The sequence below is a fragment of the Pseudorca crassidens genome, unplaced genomic scaffold (assembly GCF_039906515.1).
Source record: "Pseudorca crassidens isolate mPseCra1 unplaced genomic scaffold, mPseCra1.hap1 Scaffold_125, whole genome shotgun sequence".
Taxonomy (NCBI): Eukaryota; Metazoa; Chordata; class Mammalia; order Artiodactyla; family Delphinidae; genus Pseudorca; species Pseudorca crassidens.
Window position 1 is genome coordinate 357,914 of NW_027136052.1, and position 27,614 is coordinate 385,527.

The window sequence follows — 27,614 nt, forward strand, 5'->3', positions numbered from 1 at the left end:
CAAAGGAAATCTGCACTACAATGAAGTCTCACTTCCCCCCGGTCAAAAGGGCCATCTGAAAAAAGTGTAAAATCCAGAAAGGCAGGACAGGCCATGGAGAACTGGGAGCCTTGTTATGCTGATGGGCGGGATGTAAATTGCCAACAGACACTCGGGAGAAGTGTATGGTGTTTCCTGAAACATCTAAAAAACAAAGCAACAGAGCCTAGGGCACTTCCACTTATGGTCCTATAGCTTAGGGAAATTAAAATCAAAAAGACACAGCCACCCCAAAGTTTGGGACGCCTCTGTTTACAAGAACCTCGTTTACAGTACAAGTTCAACATCGCAGAAAGTGAAAAATGGATAAAGAATTTGTGGTATTTACTTACAAAGCAATATCACTCAGCAATGAAATCTATGTCATCAGGCCCTTAGCAGCACAATGAGTGGATTCAGGTATGACGATTCTAACTGAAATAAGTCACACAGAAAAAGAAACATCATAAGATATCAGTAATACACGGAATGTAAACTTGGCTCCACAGGAACTGAATTACAGAACAGAACAGGGTCTCATATTTAGAAAACCAACTTATGCTTGCTTAAGGGTAAAGGTGAGTTGGGGTGCTGCATAAAACCAGAGATTGAAATGAGCACAGATAAAGTTCCTTAAGCCAAATATGGAATAGACAAGAGCTACTTCTTGCTCAACGAAATGGACTCAACACCCCATATTAAGCGCCTAAGAATGTACCTGACTAGTAAGTATCTTAAAACCTATGGATTGCTATATCTCCAAAAGAGAATCAAGCGTGTGTCCAGGGGCATAAATGCAGCAGTGATAGGATTGGAGATGTTCGGTGAGCAAACAAAGACCCTTTGAAGTCATATTGCATGGTACCCATTCCACGGGTTTCAACTCTCCAGGTTTCAGGGATTCTTCCTTCAGCTAAAACATGCATGTGGAACCTAGAGTATGATCAACCATGTGATCGGGAAACGTGTTCAAATATGTCTCAGTTTTCGTACCCTGGTACTCGGGTGCAACATTCCAGACGCTTTACTAACACCCTCCCGACTTGGAGAGTCAGTCCCTTTAACCTCCTGTTTGGCCCAGTTTGCAATTTCTGCGGAAGATGAACAGGAATAGCGAGAACCAATGAGAGACTAGCTGGAGGTGTCTGGACGGGCAAATTTAACTCTCATTTCCCACCAGGAAGAGGAATTAACCAAAGGCTCAGCGTGCCGTGCCGGAACCAGATTAGGGCCTGAAGCCATCCTGCGGTGTTGCGGCCAGGTCACAAGAAAGCGAGTTGAAGAAAGGAGCTCAGGGGCACTGTAATTCACAAACCTGCAGAGTTATAAATGACAGCTATCGTCCAAAAATATACTGAAGTAAGGCTGCCAAGAGGACTTGAAAGCGGGGCAGAATTGCAGGAAACCGATTTCAGGAGGTAGACTGGAATTGCATTGAAAGCATAGGAAAAGAGGCAGAACGTCCACAATGATGCACTTGGCCAAAAAGGGCGTATGCGTTTTTTCCTGAATATATTCAGGAAAAAACGCATACGCCCTTTTTGGCCAACCAAGCAAGCTTGCAAAGGAAATCTGCACTACAATGAAGTCTCACTTCCCCCCGGTCAAAAGGGCCATCTGAAAAAAGTGTAAAATCCAGAAAGGCAGGACAGGCCATGGAGAACTGGGAGCCTTGTTATGCTGATGGGCGGGATGTAAATTGCCAACAGACACTCGGGAGAAGTGTATGGTGTTTCCTGAAACATCTAAAAAACAAAGCAACAGAGCCTAGGGCACTTCCACTTATGGTCCTATAGCTTAGGGAAATTAAAATCAAAAAGACACAGCCACCCCAAAGTTTGGGACGCCTCTGTTTACAAGAACCTCGTTTACCGTACAAGTTCAATATCACAGAAAGTGAAAAATGGATAAAGAAGTTGTGGTATTTACTTACAAAGCAATAACACTCAGCAATGAAATCTATGTCATCAGGCCCTTAGCAGCACAATGAGTGGATTGAGGTATGATGATTCTAACTGAAATAAGTCACACAGAAAAAGAAACATCATAAGATATCAGTAATACACGGAATGTAAACTTGGCTCCACAGGAACTGAATTACAGAACAGAACAGGGTCTCAAATTAAGAAAACCAACTTATGCTTGCTTAAGGGGAAAGGTGAGTTGGGGTGCTGCATAAAACCATAGATTGAAATGAGCACAGATAAAGTTCCTTAAGCCAAATATGGAATAGACAAGAGCTACTCCTTGCTCAACGAAATGGACTCAACACCGCATATTAAAAGCCTAAGGATGTACCTGACTAGTAAGTATCTTAAAACCTATGGATTGCTATGTCTCCGAAAGAGAATCAAGCATGTGTACAGGGGCATAAACGCAGCAGTGATAGGATTGGAGAGGTTCGGTGAGCAAACAAAGACCCTTAGAAGTCATATTGCATGGTACCCATTCCACGGGTTTCAACTACCCAGGTTTAAGGTATTCTTCCTTCAGCTAAAACATGCATGTGGAACCTAGAGTATGATCAACCATGTGATCGGGAAACGTGTTCAAATATGTCTCAGTTTTCATACCCTGGTACTCGGGTGCAACATTCCAGACGCTTTACTAACACTCTCCCCACTTGGAGAGTCAGTCCCTTTAACCTCCTGTTTGGCCCAGTTTGCAATTTCTGCGGAAGATGAACAGGAATAGCGAGAACCAATGAGAGACTAGCTGGAGGTGTCTGGACGGGCAAATTTAACTCTCATTTCCCACCAGGAAGAGGAATTAACCAAAGGCTCAGCCTGCCGTGCCGGAACCAGATTAGGGCCTGAAGACATCCTGCGGTGTTGCGGCCAGGTCACAAGAAAGCGAGTTGAAGAAAGGAGCTCAGGGGCACTGTAATTCACAAACCTGCAGAGTTATAAATGACAGCTATCGTCCAAAAATATACTGAAGTAAGGCTGCCAAGAGGACTTGAAAGCGGGGCAGAATTGCAGGAAACCGATTTCAGGAGGTAGACTGGAATTGCATTGAAAGCATAGGAAAAGAGGCAGAACGTCCACAATGATGCACTTGGCCAAAAAGGGCGTATGCGTTTTTTCCTGAATATATTCAGGAAAAAACGCATACGCCCTTTTTGGCCAACCAAGCAAGCTTGCAAAGGAAATCTGCACTACAATGAAGTCTCACTTCCCCCCGGTCAAAAGGGCCATCTGAAAAAAGTGTAAAATCCAGAAAGGCGGCACAGGCCATGGAGAACTGGGAGCCTTGTTATGCTGATGGGCGGGATGTAAATTGCCAACAGACACTCGGGAGAAGTGTATGGTGTTTCCTGAAACATCTAAAAAACAAAGCAACAGAGCCTAGGGCACTTCCACTTATGGTCCTATAGCTTAGGGAAATTAAAATCAAAAAGACACAGCCACCCCAAAGTTTGGGACGCCTCTGTTTACAAGAACCTCGTTTACAGTACAAGTTCAACATCGCAGAAAGTGAAAAATGGATAAAGAATTTGTGGTATTTACTTACAAAGCAATATCACTCAGCAATGAAATCTATGTCATCAGGCCCTTAGCAGCACAATGAGTGGATTCAGGTATGACGATTCTAACTGAAATAAGTCACACAGAAAAAGAAACATCATAAGATATCAGTAATACACGGAATGTAAACTTGGCTACACAGGAACTGAATTACAGAACAGAACAGGGTCTCATATTTAGAAAACCAACTTATGCTTGCTTAAGGGTAAAGGTGAGTTGGGGTGCTGCATAAAACCAGAGATTGAAATGAGCACAGATAAAGTTCCTTAAGCCAAATATGGAATAGACAAGAGCTACTTCTTGCTCAACGAAATGGACTCAACACCCCATATTAAGCGCCTAAGAATGTACCTGACTAGTAAGTATCTTAAAACCTATGGATTGCTATATCTCCAAAAGAGAATCAAGCGTGTGTCCAGGGGCATAAATGCAGCAGTGATAGGATTGGAGAGGTTCGGTGCGCAAACAAAGACCCTTTGAAGTCATATTGCATGGTACCCATTCCACGGGTTTCAACTCTACAGGTTTCAGGGATTCTTCCTTCAGCTAAAACATGCATGTGGAACCTAGAGTATGATCAACCATGTGATCGGGAAACGTGTTCAAATATGTCTCAGTTTTCGTACCCTGGTACTCGGGTGCAACATTCCAGACGCTTTACTAACACCCTCCCGACTTGGAGAGTCAGTCCCTTTAACCTCCTGTTTGGCCCAGTTTGCAATTTCTGCGGAAGATGAACAGGAATAGCGAGAACCAATGAGAGACTAGCTGGAGGTGTCTGGACGGGCAAATTTAACTCTCATTTCCCACCAGGAAGAGGAATTAACCAAAGGCTCAGCGTGCCGTGCCGGAACCAGATTAGGGCCTGAAGCCATCCTGCGGTGTTGCGGCCAGGTCACAAGAAAGCGAGTTGAAGAAAGGAGCTCAGGGGCACTGTCATTCACAAACCTGCAGAGTTATAAATGACAGCTATCGTCCAAAAATATACTGAAGTAAGGCTGCCAAGAGGACTTGAAAGCGGGGCAGAATTGCAGGAAACCGATTTCAGGAGGTAGACTGGAATTGCATTGAAAGCATAGGAAAAGAGGCAGAACGTCCACAATGATGCACTTGGCCAAAAAGGGCGTATGCGTTTTTTCCTGAATATATTCAGGAAAAAACGCATACGCCCTTTTTGGCCAACCAAGCAAGCTTGCAAAGGAAATCTGCACTACAATGAAGTCTCACTTCCCCCCGGTCAAAAGGGCCATCTGAAAAAAGTGTAAAATCCAGAAAGGCAGGACAGGCCATGGAGAACTGGGAGCCTTGTTATGCTGATGGGCGGGATGTAAATTGCCAACAGACACTCGGGAGAAGTGTATGGTGTTTCCTGAAACATCTAAAAAACAAAGCAACAGAGCCTAGGGCACTTCCACTTATGGTCCTATAGCTTAGGGAAATTAAAATCAAAAAGACACAGCCACCCCAAAGTTTGGGACGCCTCTGTTTACAAGAACCTCGTTTACCGTACAAGTTCAATATCACAGAAAGTGAAAAATGGATAAAGAAGTTGTGGTATTTACTTACAAAGCAATAACACTCAGCAATGAAATCTATGTCATCAGGCCCTTAGCAGCACAATGAGTGGATTGAGGTATGATGATTCTAACTGAAATAAGTCACACAGAAAAAGAAACATCATAAGATATCAGTAATACACGGAATGTAAACTTGGCTCCACAGGAACTGAATTACAGAACAGAACAGGGTCTCAAATTAAGAAAACCAACTTATGCTTGCTTAAGGGGAAAGGTGAGTTGGGGTGCTGCATAAAACCATAGATTGAAATGAGCACAGATAAAGTTCCTTAAGCCAAATATGGAATAGACAAGAGCTACTCCTTGCTCAACGAAATGGACTCAACACCGCATATTAAAAGCCTAAGGATGTACCTGACTAGTAAGTATCTTAAAACCTATGGATTGCTATGTCTCCGAAAGAGAATCAAGCATGTGTACAGGGGCATAAACGCAGCAGTGATAGGATTGGAGAGGTTCGGTGAGCAAACAAAGACCCTTAGAAGTCATATTGCATGGTACCCATTCCACGGGTTTCAACTACCCAGGTTTAAGGTATTCTTCCTTCAGCTAAAACATGCATGTGGAACCTAGAGTATGATCAACCATGTGATCGGGAAACGTGTTCAAATATGTCTCAGTTTTCATACCCTGGTACTCGGGTGCAACATTCCAGACGCTTTACTAACACTCTCCCCACTTGGAGAGTCAGTCCCTTTAACCTCCTGTTTGGCCCAGTTTGCAATTTCTGCGGAAGATGAACAGGAATAGCGAGAACCAATGAGAGACTAGCTGGAGGTGTCTGGACGGGCAAATTTAACTCTCATTTCCCACCAGGAAGAGGAATTAACCAAAGGCTCAGCCTGCCGTGCCGGAACCAGATTAGGGCCTGAAGACATCCTGCGGTGTTGCGGCCAGGTCACAAGAAAGCGAGTTGAAGAAAGGAGCTCAGGGGCACTGTAATTCACAAACCTGCAGAGTTATAAATGACAGCTATCGTCCAAAAATATACTGAAGTAAGGCTGCCAAGAGGACTTGAAAGCGGGGCAGAATTGCAGGAAACCGATTTCAGGAGGTAGACTGGAATTGCATTGAAAGCATAGGAAAAGAGGCAGAACGTCCACAATGATGCACTTGGCCAAAAAGGGCATATGCGTTTTTTCCTGAATATATTCAGGAAAAAACGCATACGCCCTTTTTGGCCAACCAAGCAAGCTTGCAAAGGAAATCTGCACTACAATGAAGTCTCACTTCCCCCCGGTCAAAAGGGCCATCTGAAAAAAGTGTAAAATCCAGAAAGGCGGCACAGGCCATGGAGAACTGGGAGCCTTGTTATGCTGATGGGCGGGATGTAAATTGCCAACAGACACTCGGGAGAAGTGTATGGTGTTTCCTGAAACATCTAAAAAACAAAGCAACAGAGCCTAGGGCACTTCCACTTATGGTCCTATAGCTTAGGGAAATTAAAATCAAAAAGACACAGCCACCCCAAAGTTTGGGACGCCTCTGTTTACAAGAACCTCGTTTACAGTACAAGTTCAACATCGCAGAAAGTGAAAAATGGATAAAGAATTTGTGGTATTTACTTACAAAGCAATATCACTCAGCAATGAAATCTATGTCATCAGGCCCTTAGCAGCACAATGAGTGGATTCAGGTATGACGATTCTAACTGAAATAAGTCACACAGAAAAAGAAACATCATAAGATATCAGTAATACACGGAATGTAAACTTGGCTACACAGGAACTGAATTACAGAACAGAACAGGGTCTCAAATTTAGAAAACCAACTTATGCTTGCTTAAGGGGAAAGGTGAGTTGGGGTGCTGCATAAAACCAGAGATTGAAATGAGCACAGATAAAGTTCCTTAAGCCAAATATGGAATAGACAAGAGCTACTCCTTGCTCAACGAAATGGACTCAACACCCCATATTAAGCGCCTAAGAATGTACCTGACTAGTAAGTATCTTAAAACCTATGGATTGCTATATCTCCAAAAGAGAATCAAGCGTGTGTCCAGGGGCATAAATGCAGCAGTGATAGGATTGGAGAGGTTCGGTGAGCAAACAAAGACCCTTTGAAGTCATATTGCATGGTACCCATTCCACGGGTCTCAACTCTCCAGGTTTCAGGGATTCTTCCTTCAGCTAAAACATGCATGTGGAACCTAGAGTATGATCAACCATGTGATCGGGAAACGTGTTCAAATATGTCTCAGTTTTCGTACCCTGGTACTCGGGTGCAACATTCCAGATGCTTTACTAACACCCTCCCGACTTGGAGAGTCAGTCCCTTTAACCTCCTGTTTGGCCCAGTTTGCAATTTCTGCGGAAGATGAACAGGAATAGCGAGAACCAATGAGAGACTAGCTGGAGGTGTCTGGACGGGCAAATTTAACTCTCATTTCCCACCAGGAAGAGGAATTAACCAAAGGCTCAGCGTGCCGTGCCGGAACCAGATTAGGGCCTGAAGCCATCCTGCGGTGTTGCGGCCAGGTCACAAGAAAGCGAGTTGAAGAAAGGAGCTCAGGGGCACTGTCATTCACAAACCTGCAGAGTTATAAATGACAGCTATCGTCCAAAAATATACTGAAGTAAGGCTGCCAAGAGGACTTGAAAGCGGGGCAGAATTGCAGGAAACCGATTTCAGGAGGTAGACTGGAATTGCATTGAAAGCATAGGAAAAGAGGCAGAACGTCCACAATGATGCACTTGGCCAAAAAGGGCGTATGCGTTTTTTCCTGAATATATTCAGGAAAAAACGCATACGCCCTTTTTGGCCAACCAAGCAAGCTTGCAAAGGAAATCTGCACTACAATGAAGTCTCACTTCCCCCCGGTCAAAAGGGCCATCTGAAAAAAGTGTAAAATCCAGAAAGGCAGGACAGGCCATGGAGAACTGGGAGCCTTGTTATGCTGATGGGCGGGATGTAAATTGCCAACAGACACTCGGGAGAAGTGTATGGTGTTTCCTGAAACATCTAAAAAACAAAGCAACAGAGCCTAGGGCACTTCCACTTATGGTCCTATAGCTTAGGGAAATTAAAATCAAAAAGACACAGCCACCCCAAAGTTTGGGACGCCTCTGTTTACAAGAACCTCGTTTACAGTACAAGTTCAACATCGCAGAAAGTGAAAAATGGATAAAGAATTTGTGGTATTTACTTACAAAGCAATATCACTCAGCAATGAAATCTATGTCATCAGGCCCTTAGCAGCACAATGAGTGGATTCAGGTATGACGATTCTAACTGAAATAAGTCACACAGAAAAAGAAACATCATAAGATATCAGTAATACACGGAATGTAAACTTGGCTACACAGGAACTGAATTACAGAACAGAACAGGGTCTCAAATTTAGAAAACCAACTTATGCTTGCTTAAGGGGAAAGGTGAGTTGGGGTGCTGCATAAAACCAGAGATTGAAATGAGCACAGATAAAGTTCCTTAAGCCAAATATGGAATAGACAAGAGCTACTCCTTGCTCAACGAAATGGACTCAACACCCCATATTAAGCGCCTAAGAATGTACCTGACTAGTAAGTATCTTAAAACCTATGGATTGCTATATCTCCAAAAGAGAATCAAGCGTGTGTCCAGGGGCATAAATGCAGCAGTGATAGGATTGGAGAGGTTCGGTGAGCAAACAAAGACCCTTTGAAGTCATATTGCATGGTACCCATTCCACGGGTTTCAACTCTCCAGGTTTCAGGGATTCTTCCTTCAGCTAAAACATGCATGTGGAACCTAGAGTATGATCAACCATGTGATCGGGAAACGTGTTCAAATATGTCTCAGTTTTCGTACCCTGGTACTCGGGTGCAACATTCCAGACGCTTTACTAACACCCTCCCGACTTGGAGAGTCAGTCCCTTTAACCTCCTGTTTGGCCCAGTTTGCAATTTCTGCGGAAGATGAACAGGAATAGCGAGAACCAATGAGAGACTAGCTGGAGGTGTCTGGACGGGCAAATTTAACTCTCATTTCCCACCAGGAAGAGGAATTAACCAAAGGCTCAGCGTGCCGTGCCGGAACCAGATTAGGGCCTGAAGCCATCCTGCGGTGTTGCGGCTAGGTCACAAGAAAGCGAGTTGAAGAAAGGAGCTCAGGGGCACTGTAATTCACAAACCTGCAGAGTTATAAATGACAGCTATCGTCCAAAAATATACTGAAGTAAGGCTGCCAAGAGGACTTGAAAGCGGGGCAGAATTGCAGGAAACCGATTTCAGGAGGTAGACTGGAATTGCATTGAAAGCATAGGAAAAGAGGCAGAACGTCCACAATGATGCACTTGGCCAAAAAGGGCGTATGCGTTTTTTCCTGAATATATTCAGGAAAAAACGCATACGCCCTTTTTGGCCAACCAAGCAAGCTTGTAAAGGAAATCTGCACTACAATGAAGTCTCACTTCCCCCCAGTCAAAAGGGCCATCTGAAAAAAGTGTAAAATCCAGAAAGGCGGGACAGGCCATGGAGAACTGGGAGCCTTGTTATGCTGATGGGCGGGATGTAAATTGCCAACAGACACTCGGGAGAAGTGTATGGTGTTTCCTGAAACATCTAAAAAACAAAGCAACAGAGCCTAGGGCACTTCCACTTATGGTCCTATAGCTTAGGGAAATTAAAATCAAAAAGACACAGCCACCCCAAAGTTTGGGACGCCTCTGTTTACAAGAACCTCGTTTACAGTACAAGTTCAACATCGCAGAAAGTGAAAAATGGATAAAGAAGTTGTGGTATTTACTTACAAAGCAATATCACTCAGCAATGAAATCTATGTCATCAGGCCCTTAGCAGCACAATGAGTGGATTCAGGTATGATGATTCTAACTGAAATAAGTCACACAGAAAAAGAAACATCATAAGATATCAGTAATACACGGAATGTAAACTTGGCTACACAGGAACTGAATTACAGAACAGAACCGGGTCTCAAATTTAGAAAACCAATTTATGCTTGCTTAAGGGTAAAGGTGAGTTGGGGTGCTGCATAAAACCAGAGATTGAAATGAGCACAGATAAAGTTCCTTAAGCCAAATATGGAATAGACAAGAGCTACTCCTTGCTCAACGAAATGGACTCAACATCGCATATTAAACGCCTAAGAATGTACCTGACTAGTAAGTATCTTAAAACCTATGGATTGCTATGTCTCCGAAAGAGAATCAAGCATGTGTACAGGGGCATAAACGCAGCAGTGATAGGATTGGAGAAGTTCGGTGAGCAAATGAAGACCCTCTGAAGTCATATTGCATGGTACCCATTCCACGGGTTTCAACTACCCAGGTTTAAGGTATTCTTCCTTCAGCTAAAACATGCATGTGGAACCTAGAGTATGATCAACCATGTGATCGGGAGACGTGTTCAAATATGTCTCTGTTTTCGTACCCTGGTACTCGGGTGCAACATTCCAGACGCTTTACTAACACCCTCCCGACTTGGAGAGTCAGTCCCTTTAACCTCCTGTTTGGCCCAGTTTGCAATTTCTGCGGAAGATGAACAGGAATAGCGAGAACCAATGAGAGACTAGCTGGAGGTGTCTGGACGGGCAAATTTAACTCTCATTTCCCACCAGGAAGAGGAATTAACCAAAGGCTCAGCGTGCCCTGCCGGAACCAGATTAGGGCCTGAAGCCATCCTGCGGTGTTGCGGCCAGGTCACAAGAAAGCGAGTTGAAGAAAGGAGCTCAGGGGCACTGTAATTCACAAAACTGCAGAGTTATAAATGACAGCTATCGTCCAAAAATATACTGAAGTAAGGCTGCCAAGAGGACTTGAAAGCGGGGCAGAATTGCAGGAAACCGATTTCAGGAGGCAGACTGGAATTGCATTGAAAGCATAGGAAAAGAGGCAGAACGTCCACAATGATGCACTTGGCCAAAAAGGGCGTATGTGTTTTTTCCTGAATATATTCTGGGAAAAACGCATACGCCCTTTTTGGCCAACCAAGCAAGCTTGCAAAGGAAATCTGCACTACAATGAAGTCTCACTTCCCCCCGGTCAAAAGGGCCATCTGAAAAAAGTGTAAAATCCAGAAAGGCAGGACAGGCCATGGAGAACTGGGAGCCTTGTTATGCTGATGGGCGGGATGTAAATTGCCAACAGACACTCGGGAGAAGTGTATGGTGTTTCCTGAAACATCTAAAAAACAAAGCAACAGAGCCTAGGGCACTTCCACTTATGGTCCTATAGCTTAGGGAAATTAAAATCAAAAAGACACAGCCACCCCAAAGTTTGGGACGCCTCTGTTTACAAGAACCTCGTTTACAGTACAAGTTCAACATCGCAGAAAGTGAAAAATGGATAAAGAAGTTGTGGTATTTACTTACAAAGCAATATCACTCAGCAATGAAATCTATGTCACAGGCCCTTAGCAGCACAATGAGTGGATTCAGGTATGATGATTCTAACTGAAATAAGTCACACAGAAAAAGAAACATCATAAGATATCAGTAATACACGGAATGTAAACTTGGCTACACAGGAACTGAATTACAGAACAAAACAGGGTCTCAAATTTAGAAAACCAACTTATGCTTGCTTAAGGGTAAAGGTGAGTTGGGGTGCTGCATAAAACCAGAGATTGAAATGAGCACAGATAAAGTTCCTTAAGCCAAATATGGAATAGACAAGAGCTACTCCTTGCTCAACGAAATGGACTCAACACCCCATATTAAGCGCCTAAGAATGTACCTGACTAGTAAGTATCTTAAAACCTATGGATTGCTATATCTCCAAAAGAGAATCAAGCGTGTGTCCAGGGGCATAAATGCAGCAGTGATAGGATTGGAGAGGTTCGGTGAGCAAACAAAGACCCTTTGAAGTCATATTGCATGGTACCCATTCCACGGGTCTCAACTCTCCAGGTTTCAGGGATTCTTCCTTCAGCTAAAACATGCATGTGGAACCTAGAGTATGATCAACCATGTGATCGGGAAACGTGTTCAAATATGTCTCAGTTCTCGTACCCTGGTACTTGGGTGCAACATTCCAGACGCTTTACTAACACCCTCCCGACTTGGAGAGTCAGTCCCTTTAACCTCCTGTTTGGCCCAGTTTGCAATTTCTGCGGAAGATGAACAGGAATAGCGAGAACCAATGAGAGACTAGCTGGAGGTGTCTGGACGGGCAAATTTAACTCTCATTTCCCACCAGGAAGAGGAATTAACCAAAGGCTCAGCGTGCCGTGCCGGAACCAGATTAGGGCCTGAAGCCATCCTGCGGTGTTGCGGCCAGGTAACAAGAAAGCGAGTTGAAGAAAGGAGCTCAGGGGCACTGTCATTCACAAACCTGCAGAGTTATAAATGACAGCTATCGTCCAAAAATATACTGAAGTAAGGCTGCCAAGAGGACTTGAAAGCGGGGCAGAATTGCAGGAAACCGATTTCAGGAGGTAGACTGGAATTGCATTGAAAGCATAGGAAAAGAGGCAGAACGTCCACAATGATGCACTTGGCCAAAAAGGGCGTATGCGTTTTTTCCTGAATATATTCAGGAAAAAACGCATACGCCCTTTTTGGCCAACCAAGCAAGCTTGCAAAGGAAATCTGCACTACAATGAAGTCTCACTTCCCCCCGGTCAAAAGGGCCATCTGAAAAAAGTGTAAAATCCAGAAAGGCAGGACAGGCCATGGAGAACTGGGAGCCTTGTTATGCTGATGGGCGGGATGTAAATTGCCAACAGACACTCGGGAGAAGTGTATGGTGTTTCCTGAAACATCTAAAAAACAAAGCAACAGAGCCTAGGGCACTTCCACTTATGGTCCTATAGCATAGGGAAATTAAAATCAAAAAGACACAGCCACCCCAAAGTTTGGGACGCCTCTGTTTACAAGAACCTCGTTTACCGTACAAGTTCAACATCGCAGAAAGTGAAAAATGGATAAAGAAGTTGTGGTATTTACTTACAAAGCAATATCACTCAGCAATGACATCTATGTCATCAGGCCCGTAGAAGCATAATGAGTGGATTCAGGTACGATGATTCTAACTGAAATAAGTCACACAGAAAAAGAAACATCATAAGATATCACTAATGCACGGAATGTAAACTTGGCTACACAGGAACTGAATTCCAAAACAGAACAGGGTCTCAAATTTAGAAAACCAACTTATGCTTGCTTAAGGGGAAAGGTGAGTTGGGGTGCTGAATAAAACCAGAGATTGAAATGAGCACAGATAAATTTTCTTAAGCCAAATATGGAATAGACAAGAGCTACTCCTTGCTCAACGAAATGGACTCAACACCCCATATTAAACGCCTAAGAATGTACCTGACTAGTAAGTATCTTAAAACCTATGGATTGCTATGTCTCCGAAAGAGAATCAACCATGTGTACAGGGGCATAAACGCAGCAGTGATAGGATTGGAGAGGTTCGGTGAGCAAATGAAGACCCTCTGAAGTCATATTGCATCGTACCCATTCCACGGGTTTCAACTACCCAGGTTTAAGGTATTCTTCCTTCAGCTAAAACATGCATGTGGAACCTAGAGTATGATCAACCATGTGATCGGGAAACGTGTTCAAATATGTCTCACTTTCCATACCCTGGTACTCGGGTGCAACATTCCAGACGCTTTACTAACACCCTCCCGACTTGGAGAGTCAGTCCCTTTAACCTCCTGTTTGGCCCAGTTTGCAATTTCTGCGGAAGATGAACAGGAATAGTGAGAACCAATGAGAGAATAGCTGGAGGTGTCTGGACGGGCAAATTTAACTCTCATTTCCCACCAGGAAGAGGAATTAACCAAAGGCTCAGCGTGCCGTGCCGGAACCAGATTAGGGCCTGAAGCCATCCTGCGGTGTTGCGGCCAGGTCATAAGAAAGCGAGTTGAAGAAAGGAGCTCAGGGGCACTGTAATTCACAAACCTGCAGAGTTATAAATGACAGCTATCGTCCAAAAATATACTGAAGTAAGGCTGCCAAGAGGACTTGAAAGCGGGGCAGAATTGCAGGAAACCGATTTCAGGAGGTAGACTGGAATTGCATTGAAAGCATAGGAAAAGAGGCAGAACGTCCACAATGATGCACTTGGCCAAAAAGGGCGTATGCGTTTTTTCCTGAATATATTCAGGAAAAAACGCATACGCCCTTTTTGGCCAACCAAGCAAACTTGCAAAGGAAATCTGCACTACAATGAAGTCTCACTTCCCCCCGGTCAAAAGGGCCATCTGAAAAAAGTGTAAAATCCAGAAAGGCAGGACAGGCCATGGAGAATTGGGAGCCTTGTTATGCTGATGGGCGGGATGTAAATTGCCAACAGACACTCGGGAGAAGTGTATGGTGTTTCCTGAAACATCTAAAAAACAAAGCAACAGAGCCTAGGGCACTTCCACTTATGGTCCTATAGCTTAGGGAAATTAAAATCAAAAAGACACAGCCACCCCAAAGTTTGGGACGCCTCTGTTTACAAGAACCGCGTTTACCGTACAAGTTCAATATCACAGAAAGTGAAAAATGGATAAAGAACTTGTGGTAACTACGTACAATGCAGTATCACTCAGCAATGAAATCTATGTCATCAGGCCCGTAGCAGCATAATGAGTGGATTCAGGTACGATGATTCTAACTGAAATAAGTCACACAGAAAAAGAAACATCATAAGATATCACTAATGCACGGAATGTAAACTTGGCTACACAGGAACTGAATTCCAAAACAGAACAGGGTCTCAAATTTAGAAAACCAACTTATGCTTGCTTAAGGGTAAAGGTGAGTTGGGGTGCTGCACAAAACCAGACATTGAAATGAGCACAGATAAAGTTCCTTAAGCCAAATATGTAATAGACAAGAGCTACTCCTTGCTCAACGAAATGGACTCAACACCCCATATTAAACGCCTAAGAATGTACCTGACTAGTAAGTATCTTAAAACCTATGGATTGCTATATCTCCAAAAGAGAATCAAGCGTGTGTCCAGGGGCATAAATGCAGCAATGATAGGCTTGTAGAGGTTCGGTGAGCAAACGAAGACCCTTTGAAGTCATATTGCATGGTACCCATTCCACGGGTTTCAACTCTCCAGGTTTCAGGGATTCTTCCTTCAGCTAAAACATGCATGTGGAACCCAGAGTATTATCCACTGTGTGATCGGGATACGTGTTCAAATATGTCTCAGATTTCGTCCCCTGGTACTCGGGTGCAACATTCCAGACGCTTTACTAACACTCTCCCGACTTTGAGAGTCAGTGCCTTTAACCTCCTGTTTGGCCCAGTTTGCAATTTCTGCGGAAGATGAACAGGAATAGGGAGAACGAATGAGAGACTAGCTGGAGGTGTCTGGACGGGCAAATTTAACTCTCATTTCCCACCAGGAAGAGGAATTAACCAAAGGCTCAGCATGTCGTGCCAGAACCAGATTAGGGCCTGAAGCAATCCTGCGGTGTTGCGGCCAGCTCACAAGAAAGCGAGTAGAAGAAAGGAGCTCAGGGGCACTGTAATTCACAAACCTGCAGACTTATAAATGACAGCTATCGTCCAAAAATATACTGAAGTAAGGTTGCCAAGAGGACTTGAAAGCGGGGAAGAATTGCAGGAAACCGATTTCAGGAGGTAGACTGGAATTGCATTGAAAGCATAGGAAAAGAGGGAGAACGTCCACAATGATGCACTTGGCCAAAAAGGGCGTATGCGTTTTTTCCTGAATCAGGAAAAAACGCATACGCACTTTTTGGCCAACCAAGCAAGCTTGCAAAGGAAATCTGCACTACAATGAAGTCTCACTTCCCCCCGGTCAAAAGGGCCATCTGAGAAAAGTGTAAAATCCAGAAAGGCAGGACAGGCCATGGAGAACTGGGAGCCTTGTTATGCTGATGGGCGGGATGTAAATTGCCAACAGACACTCGGGAGAAGTGTATGGTGTTTCCTGAAACATCTAAAAAACAAAGCAACAGAGCCTAGGGCACTTCCACTTATGGTCCTATAGCTTAGGGAAATTAAAATCAAAAAGACACAGCCACCCCAGAGTTTGGGACAGCTCTGTTTACAAGAACCTCGTTTACGGTACAAGTTCAATATCGCAGAAAGTGAAAAATGGATAAAGAAGTTGTGGTACTTATGTACAATGCAAAATCACTCAGCCATGAAATCTATGTCATCAGGCCCATAGCAGCATAATGAGTGGATTCAGGTATGATGATTCTAACTGAAATATGTCACACAGAAAAAGAAACATCATAAGATATCACTAATACACGGAATGTGAACTTGGCTACACATGAACTGAATTACAAAACAGAACAGGGTCTCAAGTTTAGAAAACCAACTTATGCTTCCTTAAGGGGGAAAGTGAGTTGGGGTGCTGCATAAAACCAGAGTTTGAAATTAGCACAGATACCATTCAATAAGCCAAATATGTAATAGACAAGACCTACCCCTTGCTCAACAAAATGGACTCAACAATGAGGTATCACCTCACACCTGATAGAATGGGCATCATGAGAAAATCTACAAACAAAAATGCTGGAAAGGGTGTGGAGAAAAGGAACCCTCTTCCACTATTGTTGGGAATATAAATTGATACAGTCACTACGGAGAACAATATGGAGTTTCTTAAGAAACTAACAATAGAATTACCATATGATACAGCAATCCCAGTACTGGACATATACCCAGACAAAACCATAAATCAAAACGAGACATTCACCGCAATGTTCATTGCATCACTATTTACAATATCGAGGTAATGGAAGCAACCTAAATGCCCACAGACAGACGAATGCATAAAGCTGTGGTACATATATAAAATGGAATATTACTAAGCCATGAAAAGGAATGAAATTGGGTCATTTGTAGAGACGTCGATGGATCTAGAGACTGTCATACAGAGTGAAGTAAGTCAGAAAGAGAAAAACAAATCTTGTATATTCATGCATATATGTGGAACCTAGAAAAACTGTACAGATTAACCATTTTGCAAGGCATAAATAGAGCAACAGATGTAGACAACAAATGTATGGACAACAAGGGGGGAAAGCTGTTGGGGGGGTGGTGGTGGGAGGAGTTGAGAGACTGGGATTGGCATGTATACATTTATATGTATAAAATAGATAACCAATAAGAACCTGCTGTATAAAAATATAAAATAAAATTCAAAATTAAAAAGAAATAAAATTTAAAAAATAAAACAGAAAAAACAATTATTCCCTTCACATACATGTATTTATATGAATAAATTATTTCCATGCTTATATCTGTAAATACAAAAAAGAGGAATAAAATCTACCTTGAACCAAAAACGAAAAAGAGAAAAAAAACACAGAACCCACCAGTTCCACAGAGGAAAACCGTATCAGGGCACTTGCTCCAGTTGTAAACAATTCTGAAGTTGGCCAGTGGTGGGGAATCGTCTCCCATTCAGCCAGCAGCCCCCACGCAACAAGCGTCCTCATTGCAAAGCTGGGGCACCGTGCCGAGGCATCTGTGAGTAAACGTGAGCTGAGCCCCAGGCCAGTTGCTGCTGAACTATTCCCACCCGTCCCAGGTAAAACACCTGAATATATACAAGGACTTGAAAGCCTAGAGGAAGGGCCATAGAGCCACACGAGTGACAGCATGCCGGCCGACTTGGTGCCTGCAGGCCAGCCAGGATGGTCCTGGCCCTGGGTGCTCTTCTGGAAGATTTCCATTTCCCTGACTGAGATACCCGTCCTGTCCCTGCCCCCACTGCTTTTTTCCTTCCTCACCTCTGCCCAGGGAGAAATTCCAGCAGCAGGTATGGGTGACACATCCTCTTCTTTAGCAGGTGGCAGCCTGGCAACTGCTGCAGAAAGTCCAGCAGAGCCCCACTCACACTGGGCCACCCACAAAGCCGTGGCCTCTCACTCCCTCCCACCAGCCCAGCCCCGAGACTGCTGACAGGGCAGAGAAAATGGCGTCAGGCACGGCTGCAGGGGCTCTTGCTGCCTGGAGTGGTATTTATATTGATCTCAACCCAGGCACACCTGGGGAGGGCTGGCCCGCACGGTAAGGCTGCCCAGGTCAGCCAATCATCACCCCTCAGGGGCTCACAGTTGCAGAAAATGGAACTTGCTGAACCGGCCAGGTCCAAGGAACAGGTGTGGGCTCCTGAGAGTCAGGATAGACAAGGGGCTGCAGCTTTGGCTTGTTTTCTAATCATTTTATCTGGCCCATGAGTGGGAGACAACTTCAAGAAAACCCTCTCCTTATGAGAGGAACCCAGGAGTCAGGGAGAGGAGGGGTGGGTGGTGGTTGGAGACAGAGGCCTGGTGCCCCGGGTGCAGTGGAAGTCTCTGGAAGACCAGGTGGAGGGAGGCCGCACAGAGTGATGCCCAGGGTCACAGACCTGTCGCAGCTGCTGTTTGTTAGTTCAAGTCCTGCTCTGAGGTGCTCTGTGCCAGCTCTGAGCGACAGGTGAGCTGGGGGTGCTCTGCAATGAGGGCTATGTGCACGGTTCCTGTGTGCCCAGCCCTGCCATGGTACCTGCAAGGGTAGCTCTGTATCCTGGGAAGGGCCTGACCACGAGAGCCCCGTGGGCTGGGGTGGGGGTGGGGTACCTGCCCAGGTGAGCTCCATATTCTGGGATTGGTCTGACCACGAGAGCCCCATGGGCTGCTGGGGACCTGGTAAAGGATGTCAGGACAGTCAGTGAAGCCACCGAGGATATACCTCCAGTTGCTCCTAATTCCTACACCCTGCTGGTCATTCTACCAACCACCAGGACATGGTATTCTGTATTAGTCTTCAATGATGCCTTCTTTTGTATTCCATTAGTCCCAGAGTCACAAGAAATTTTGGCTTGTGAGTGGCAGGACTCAACATACAACTAAAACAATACTTCCGGGCCGTCTTGCCCCAAGGGTGCAAAAATTCCCACACCATCTTTGGGGAAAGCTTAGCTAAAGACCTAAAAGTTCTACCTCTGGAAAAGGAAACCCTCCTTCAGTACGCAGATGACATTCTGATCGCCAGCCCTACTAAGGAGGCCTCTGAACTACCAAGCCAATAAAGGATAGAAGTTGTCCAAGAAAAAGCTCAAATATCACAGACTGCGGTGACCTGCCTGGGCTTCATTCTCACAGAAGGTCGGAGAAGCCCATCCCAGGAAAGGGAAGAAACCATTTGCAGCCTTACCCCTTTCTAAAACTAGAAGACAGCTTAGGGGTTCCTGGGGAGGCCAGGGTTTGCTGCTTCTGGATCCCTAACTACAGTCTACTAGCTGGGCCTCTATATGAAACACTGAAAGGAAAAGATGATGATCCTTTTGAATAGAATCCAGAAGTGGCCTTTCAAGAATGGAAAGAGCAGTCAATTCAGACCCTTGCCCTGGAACTCCCTAATTTAGCTAAACCCTTTGACCTTTACATTCCCGGTGAAAGGTGAATCGCCATTGGAGAATTAGTGCAAAAACTGGGACCACTTGAAATGGAACAATGCAAGAATGCCATCCAGGTAGGATAAACTACGGTCACCAAGGGGCTTGGCCCACTGCCGCATCTGGCCAAGATACTGGCGGTATCTAAAAACCTGGAAATCAGCAGCCCAAAAGGCCACCTCCTTCCTAAGGGAAAAGGACCCCACGTGGTGATCCTAACCACCAACGATGCCCTGAAGTTGCAGGGTTCGCTCCGTGGGCACACCGACCTCGAGTGAGGAGGCCCTCCAACTCCAACATCCAGAGAGATAACCAGGGGCAACAGGGCACCATGACGACTCGTGTGAACATCACTTGACCTGGAGTTTCTCTCATAAAACAATAAGAGTGTGTCCCAAAAGAGTAGACTACTGCTTGCAGGACTTACTGCACCCAGAGGGGAGCTAATAATCTTGGCGGGGGAACCGTATATCACACTGTCACCATAGAAAAGCCTACAGACACCGTGATGATGGTGGCCAATAAGACCGGCTGGACTCCTGTTTACTTCAAAAGGCTGTTGACTCAGTGGTCATCATGGTCCTTGATCACCACTGACCCTGGACTGTCTGGGAGTTGAGCGGGCAGGGCTCTGACACCTGGTGCTGTTTGTACGTTAATTCAGGGGCCTAATTGAAGAAAGCGCAGACTACTGGTCAGAGCATCTAGGCTGGCAGAAACGGTCAGCCTAAGGTGGCCGAACAAATGTGGGGCGGGGTGAAACCGGCCCCCACAGCGTCTCTGCACATCTCTTTCCTGGACCCTTAAAGGTCATTAGAATCTATAACACTTCCAATGCTGGTGCTCAGGTGGACGAGCAGGGAGGCAGGGGGCCTGGGGACAATCAACGTCACCTGGAGGCTGCTGGGGAGAAGCTCTGACCCTCGCCCCCGGGTATTAGGGCTCCCAACTCAGCACTCAGCAGTTACAGAAGAAGTGTCTGCACCCTCAGCACTCCAAGAATGAGGAACGGGACAAAAGGCAGAGGAGGGGTTTGTCCCCAGCAAAGCCCATTAAAAATCCCTGGGAGATAAAAATAGAATCTGGGCAATAAAGTCAAGTCTAACCTTTTTTATCCTTTGTGCTTTGTCTAATTTCACGTGCTCCTAGGGTCCCGCATGCAGAGGTTCCACACCCGGCACTTCAGACCAGATTTCCTAGTGCAGAATGGCTGGGTCGACACCTCAGCTCCTGGGGCCCAGTGCAGACTCCGCGATATAGAGCCTGAGCTGCAGCCAACCTGGCCCTCGAGAGCTCCGCCCCCTCCCTCCCACTGACTCTGACAGGATCTCTACACAGCAGCCCAGCCCACAGCCCACGGGGTAGTGCATGCTCTCACCTCTCCATTCTCTGATCAAAATATAAAGTTTCCTTTGCTTGTGAACCAAACTCAGTCTCGATCTGTTGGCCCCAATGACACTGGGCAGGGGGACACTTGTTGGGGTCCACTCTGGAGGATCAGTAACAGAAATTGAGACTATTGTAACCTCAATGAACAGATGTGTGAGCCAAACTGTAGTTAACATAGAACAGTGTATAAGGCTCGGGTAAAATAAGATGTTTCTAACACTTCCATTTGATATTTCCATCACTTTATTATAAGCAAGTTCAGTGAAAAGGTTTGTCTTATTTGTCAGGTCAATATTAGAGAAACGAAGTGATTTCTTTCCAAGGATGTACATCTAATAATCTTGGTTAAAGCTTCAATCTTGTTTTAAATGCTTTTCCATTGAAAATGATACCTCTCTTTCAGCTCCCCCATTTCTGAGAAGTATAAAATCTTATAATTTATTATTACCAAAGGGGAAAGGTGGGAGGAGGGATAAATTAACAGTTTGGGATTAACACATACACACTGCTATGTATAAAATAGATCATCAACAAGGAACTACTGTATAGCACAGGGAACTACACTCAACATTTTGCAATAACCTATAAGGGGAAATAATCTGAAAAAGAATAGATATTTTTATTGACATCATCTATCAATGACAGTTAAAGTGTAACCTAAGGGAAGCTGGTGGTGAGTGCTTCTGACCCTGAAGACTTCAATCATCTAAAGTTTGGACTCTGCCTACTTCCCAAGGCCCTTAATGAACATATGTGTAGCCGTAGCTTAAAAAATTCCCCAGTTTGGGTTTCGGGGAGACACTGATTTTGAAAAAGCCCTGGTGTTCTCCTTACATGAATGGGACTCTTCCTACTGCTAAAACATGTCTGTCACACCCAGAGGATGGTATACCGTCTGATCGGGAAGAGTTTGGAAAAGGCATCTCATCTCCTCATCTCCTGGTGCTCGGGTTCACCCCTCCAGCGTCTTTACTAACAGTCTCCCCACTTGGAGATGTCAGCACTGTCAACATCCTGTTGCGTACAGTTTGGAATTTGTCCAGAGGATGAAGCGGAAGGATGAGGAACAATGAGAGACAAGTCCTAGGTGTTCAGACAGGCACATGTCACTCTAATTTCCAATCAGGAAGACGAATTGACCAAAGGCTAGGGTTGCCCATGGAAACAGTATAGGGCTTGAGGAAATCCCGCTGCTTTGTGGCCAGTTCCCATAAACACAAGTTGAACAATGGAACTCAGGGGCAGTAAAATTCACAAAACTGCAGAGTTGAAAATATCCATCACTGAAAAATGTCTTGAGGAAAGTCAGAGAAAAGGACTTGTAAGCAAGGGAGAATGGCAGGAAAGGGATTTGAGGAGGTAGAAAGGACTCGCCATTAAGCACAAGAAAAGGAGCTGAACATTGCCAACATTGCAGTTGGCCAAAAAGGGTGTATGCGTTTTTTTCTGTATATATTCAAGAAAAGGGCATACACTTTTTTAGCCAACCAAACAGGTGGGCACTGGAAGTCAATACTACAAAAGATATCACTTCACATCAGTCAGAAGAGCCATCCTCATAAAGCGTAAACAACAGAAATGCAGGACAGGGCAAGGAGAAGAGGGAGCCCTGTGAGACTTATAGTGGAAATGTATATTGCCAACGGCCATTCTGGAGAAGTGTATTGTGTTTACTAAAGCATCTAAAAAATGAGCTACAGAGCATAGGGCACTTGCACTCATGGGCGTATATCTTGAGAAAAACAAAAATCGAGAGGACACAGGCACCCCAAAGTTTACCCCCTCTCTGTTTAAAAGATCCTCAACTAGGATATAACTTAAATGTCTCTGGAGGGAAAAAATGGGTAGAGATGTGGTACTTAGGTAGAGTGGAATATTATTCAGCCTGGAAATCAATGAAATATGGCCAGTTGTAACAACTCCGGAGGAGTTACGTATGATCTTTCTAAGTGACAGAATTCAAAAAGAAAAAGACACATATCATAAGATATCACTTAAAGGTGGAATCCAAAATGGCTACACATGAAATAAATTACAAAACAAAAACATAGTCAAATATGTAGAAAACACGCATAAGGCTGCTAAACGGGAAAGGTGGGGAGGGGTGAGGCATCACCCAGGAGGTTGAAATTAGCAAAGATACCATTCCAAATACCAAACTGATAATCAACAAGGCCTACACGGTAGCTAAAAGAACTGCACTCAGCACACTCAAGTCACCGGAAAAGAATATATACGACTGGTAAGAATCTGAAAAAGAATTTACTGATGTCTCTCTGTACGTGAATCAAGTGGATGTACAGCAGCAAGAAACAGAGCTTTGAAAATCAGCTGTAACCAATATAGTAATAAATTGAAAAAAATAAACGACAGAGAGACAGAGAAAACCTCTTACAACTTTTCCTCAGGGCCGGTGATGCAACATGGATTGAACACATCTAGACCCACAGCAGGATGAGACATAAGGCTGGAAACTGTTTGCGCTAAGAGAAATGTGAGGTTGGGTGAGGAAATGCACACCCTTTAAAGTAATACTACCTGGTACCCATTCAATGGGTCCCAAATATGCAGGTTCAAGGGATCGTCCTACAGCTAAAACATGCATGGAAAACCCAGAGGACTGTACACCATGTGATCGGGAGATGTGTCTAAAATGCAGCTCATTTATCCTCTCCTGGTGCTCCTGTTCACCATTCCAGCCACGTTACTTAGAATCTCCCCACTTGGAGAATCAGCACATTTCAACTTCTGTTTCACACATTTTGCAAATTGTGAGGAGGATGAACGGGGAACCAATGAGAGAATAGTTGTAGGGGTTTGGACGGGCACATATCACTCTAATTTCCCATTAAGAATAAGAATTGAAAAAAGGCTCAGCCCGCCTCGCCCGAGCCAAAATAGGGCCTGAAGCAATCCTGCGGGTTTGAGGCCAGCTCACAAAAGAGCAACTTAAAAAATGGAGCTCAGGGTCACTGCAGTTCACAAACCTGCAGAGTTATAAATGAAAACTAACGTCCAAAAATATGTTGAGGTAAGGCAAAGAAGAGGATCTGAATGCAAGACAGAATTGCAAGAAACAGATTTCAAGAGATAGATTGGACTCGTCTTTAAAGCACATGAAAAGCGGCAGAATTTCGACAATGATGCAGTTGGCCCAAAAGGGCGTATGCGTTTTTTCCTGATTATATCCAGGAAAAAACGCATACGCACTTTATGGGCAACGAAGCAAGCAAGCAATGCAAATGTGCACAACAAAGAAGTCTCATTTCCCACTGGTCAAAAGGGCCATCCTAAAAAATTGTAAAAACCAGAAATGCAGGACAGGCCATGGAGAACAGGGAGCCTTTATACGCTGATGGGCAGTGTGTGAACTGCCGAGAGCCACTCTGGAGAAGTGTATGGTGGTTCCTAAATCATCTAAAAAACAGAGCTACAGAGCATAGGACACTTCCAATCATGGGAGTATATCTAGGGAAATCTAAAAATTAACAAGACACAAGCACACCACAGTTTAGGGCTACTCTGTTTACAAGAACCTCAACTTCAGTATACCTTAAATATCCCAGGAAAGAGAACAATGGATAAAGAAGATGTGGTACTTATGTACAATGGAATATCTCTTCACCATGAAATCAATGTAATAAGGCTAGTAGAAGGATAAAGAGTGGATTTAGGTCCGATAATACTACTTGAAATAAGTCAAACAGAAAAAGAAACATATCATAAGATATCACTTATAGAGGGAGGGTAAATATGGCTGCACAAGAAATGAATTACAGAACAGAACAGTGTCTCACATTTAGAAAACACACTTATTTCAGCTTAAGGGGAAAGGAGAGGTGGGGTGATGCATAAAACCAGAGTTTGAAATTAGCACAGATACCGTTCAATAAACCAAATAGATATTAGACAAGATCTACACCTTGCTCAATGAACTGGCCTCAACACACCCTATACACCGCAGAGAAATATATCTGAGTAATAAGAATCTTAAAACCCATGTATTGATATATCTCCATAAGGGAATCAAGTGTGTGCAGAGTGGCACAAACACAGCAGTGAAAATGAGCTAAACCCCATTATAGAAATAAATTTTAAAAACAAAACGCAGAAACAATGAAAGAGAGAAAAATTCTTACAAAATTCGCTCAGGGGCTGTGATGCAACCTGGATTGACCACATATAAACCCACAGCTGGATAAGACATAAGGCTGGACACTTGGGGCTGAGAGGATTGATGAGCTTTGGTGAGCAACTGCCAAAAGTTTAATGCAATACTTCATGCTACTCATTCCAAGGGTCCCAACACTCCAGGTTGAAGGGAATCTTCCTACAGCTAAACCATGCTTGGGAAACCCAGCGACTGGTATACCATATGATCGGGAAAGGTTTCTAAAACGCACCTCATTTTTCCTCTCCTGGGGCTCCGGATCGACATTCCAGCCGCTTTACCAAAAATATCCCCACATGGAGAGTCAATGCCTTTAAGTTCTGGTATCGCACAGTCTGCAGTTAGTGCGGAGGATGAATGGGAATAGGGGGAACCAGTGAGAAACTAGCTGTAGCGGTTTCAAGGGGCACATGTCACTCTAAATTCACATCAGTAAGAAGAATAAACCAAAGGCACAGCAAGGTGCCCCAGAAGAAGAATAGGGCCTGAAGGAATCCTGTGGTTATGAGGCAAGATCACAAAAATAAGAGCTGAAAAATGGAGCTAAGGGCCACTGCAATTCAAAAACCTGCAGAGTTATAAAGGCCAACTATTTTCAAAAAATATATTGAGGTAAGGCGATGAAGAGGCATTGAAAGCAAGGCAGAATTGCAGGAAAACGATTTCAGGAGGTAGACTGGAATTGCATTTAAAGCATAGGAAAAGAGGCAGAACGTCCACAATGATGCACTTGGCCAAAAAGGGTGTATGCCTTTTTTCCTGAATTTATTCAGGAAAAAAGGCATACGCCCTTTTTGGCCAACCAAGCAAGCTTGCAAAGGAAATCTGCACTACAATGAAGTCTCACTTCCCCCTGGTCAAAAGGGCCATCTGAAAAAAGTGTAAAATCCAGAAAGGCAGGACAGGCCATGGAGAACTGGGAGCCTTGTTATGCTGATGGGCGGGATGTGTATGGTGTTTCCTGAAACATCTAAAAAACAAAGCAACAGAGCCTAGGGCACTTCCACTTATGGTCCTATAGCTTAGGGAAATTAAAATCAAAAAGACACAGCCACCCCAAAGTTTGGGACGCCTCTGTTTACAAGAACCTCGTTTACAGTACAAGTTCAACATCGCAGAAAGTGAAAAATGGATAAAGAAGTTGTGGTATTTACTTACAAAGCAATATCACTCAACAATGAAATCTATGTCATCAGGCCCTTAGCAGCACAATGAGTGGATTCAGGTATGATGATTCTAACTGAAATAAGTCACACAGAAAAAGAAACATCATAAGATATCAGTAATACACAGAATGTAAACTTGGCTACACAGGAACTGAATTACAGAACAGAACAGGGTCTCAAATTTAGAAAACCAACTTATGCTTGCTTAAGGGGAAAGGTGAGTTGGGGTGCTGCATAAAACCAGAGATTGAAATGAGCACAGATAAAGTTCCTTAAGCCAAATATGGAATAGACAAGAGCTACTCCTTGCTCAACGAAATGGACTCAACACCGCATATTAAACGCCTAAGAATGTACCTGACTAGTAAGTATCTTAAAACCTATGGATTGCTATGTCTCCGAAAGAGAATCAAGCATGTGTACAGGGGCATAAACGCAGCAGTGATAGGATTGGAGAGGTTCGGTGAGCAAATGAAGACCCTTTGAAGTCATATTGCATGGTACCCATTCCACGGGTTTCAACTACCCAGGTTTAAGGTATTCTTCCTTCAGCTAAAACATGCATGTGGATCCTAGAGTATGATCAACCATGTGATCGGGAGACGTGTTCAAATATGTCTCAGTTTTCGTACCCTGGTACTCGGGTGCAACATTCCAGACGCTTTACTAACACTCTCCCGACTTGGAGAGTCAGTCCCTTTAACCTCCTGTTTGGCCCAGTTTGCAATTTCTGCGGAAGATGAACAGGAATAGCGAGAACCAATGAGAGACTAGCTGGAGGTGTCTGGACGGGCAAATTTAACTCTCATTTCCCACCAGGAAGAGGAATTAACCGAAGGCTCAGTGTGCCGTGCCGGAACAAGATTAGGGCCTGAAGCCATCCTGCGGTGTTGCGGCCAGCTCAAAAGAAAGCGAGTTGAAGAAAGGAGCTAAGGGGCACTGTAATTCACAAACCTGCAGAGTTATAAATGACAGCTATCGTCCAAAAATATACTGAAGTAAGGCTGCCAAGAGGACTTGAAAGCGGGGCAGAATTGCAGGAAACCGATTTCAGGAGGTAGACTGGAATTGCATTGAAAGCATAGGAAAAGAGGCAGAACGTCCACAATGATGCACTTGGCCAAAAAGGGCGTATGCGTTTTTTCCTGAATATATTCAGGAAAAAACGCATACGCCCTTTTTGGCCAACCAAGCAAGCTTGCAAAGGAAATCTGCACTACAATGAAGTCTCACTTCCCCCCGGTCAAAAGGGCCATCTGAAAAAAGTGTAAAATCCAGAAAGGCAGGACAGGCCATGGAGAACTGGGAGCCTTGTTATGCTGATGGGCGGGATGTAAATTGCCAACAGACACTCGGGAGAAGTGTATGGTGTTTCCTGAAACATCTAAAAAACAAAGCAACAGAGCCTAGGGCACTTCCACTTATGGTCCTATAGCTTAGGGAAATTAAAAT

At 44.3% G+C, this 27,614-nt stretch overlaps 1 long non-coding RNA gene across 1 annotated transcript in view; it reads right to left on the reverse strand.

Annotated features, from left to right (window-relative positions):
• The window catches only part of LOC137217992 (uncharacterized), a 236,717-nt gene extending 220,473 nt beyond the window's left edge, over nt 1-16,244 (reverse strand). The window contains exons 1-2 of the long non-coding RNA XR_010940356.1: nt 16,158-16,244; nt 13,011-13,088 (exon numbers count right to left, since the gene is read on the reverse strand). This is a non-coding gene — a long non-coding RNA (uncharacterized lncRNA). The remainder of the gene's footprint in view (nt 1-13,010; nt 13,089-16,157) is intronic.
• Between the last annotated feature and the right edge of the window lie 11,370 nt (nt 16,245-27,614).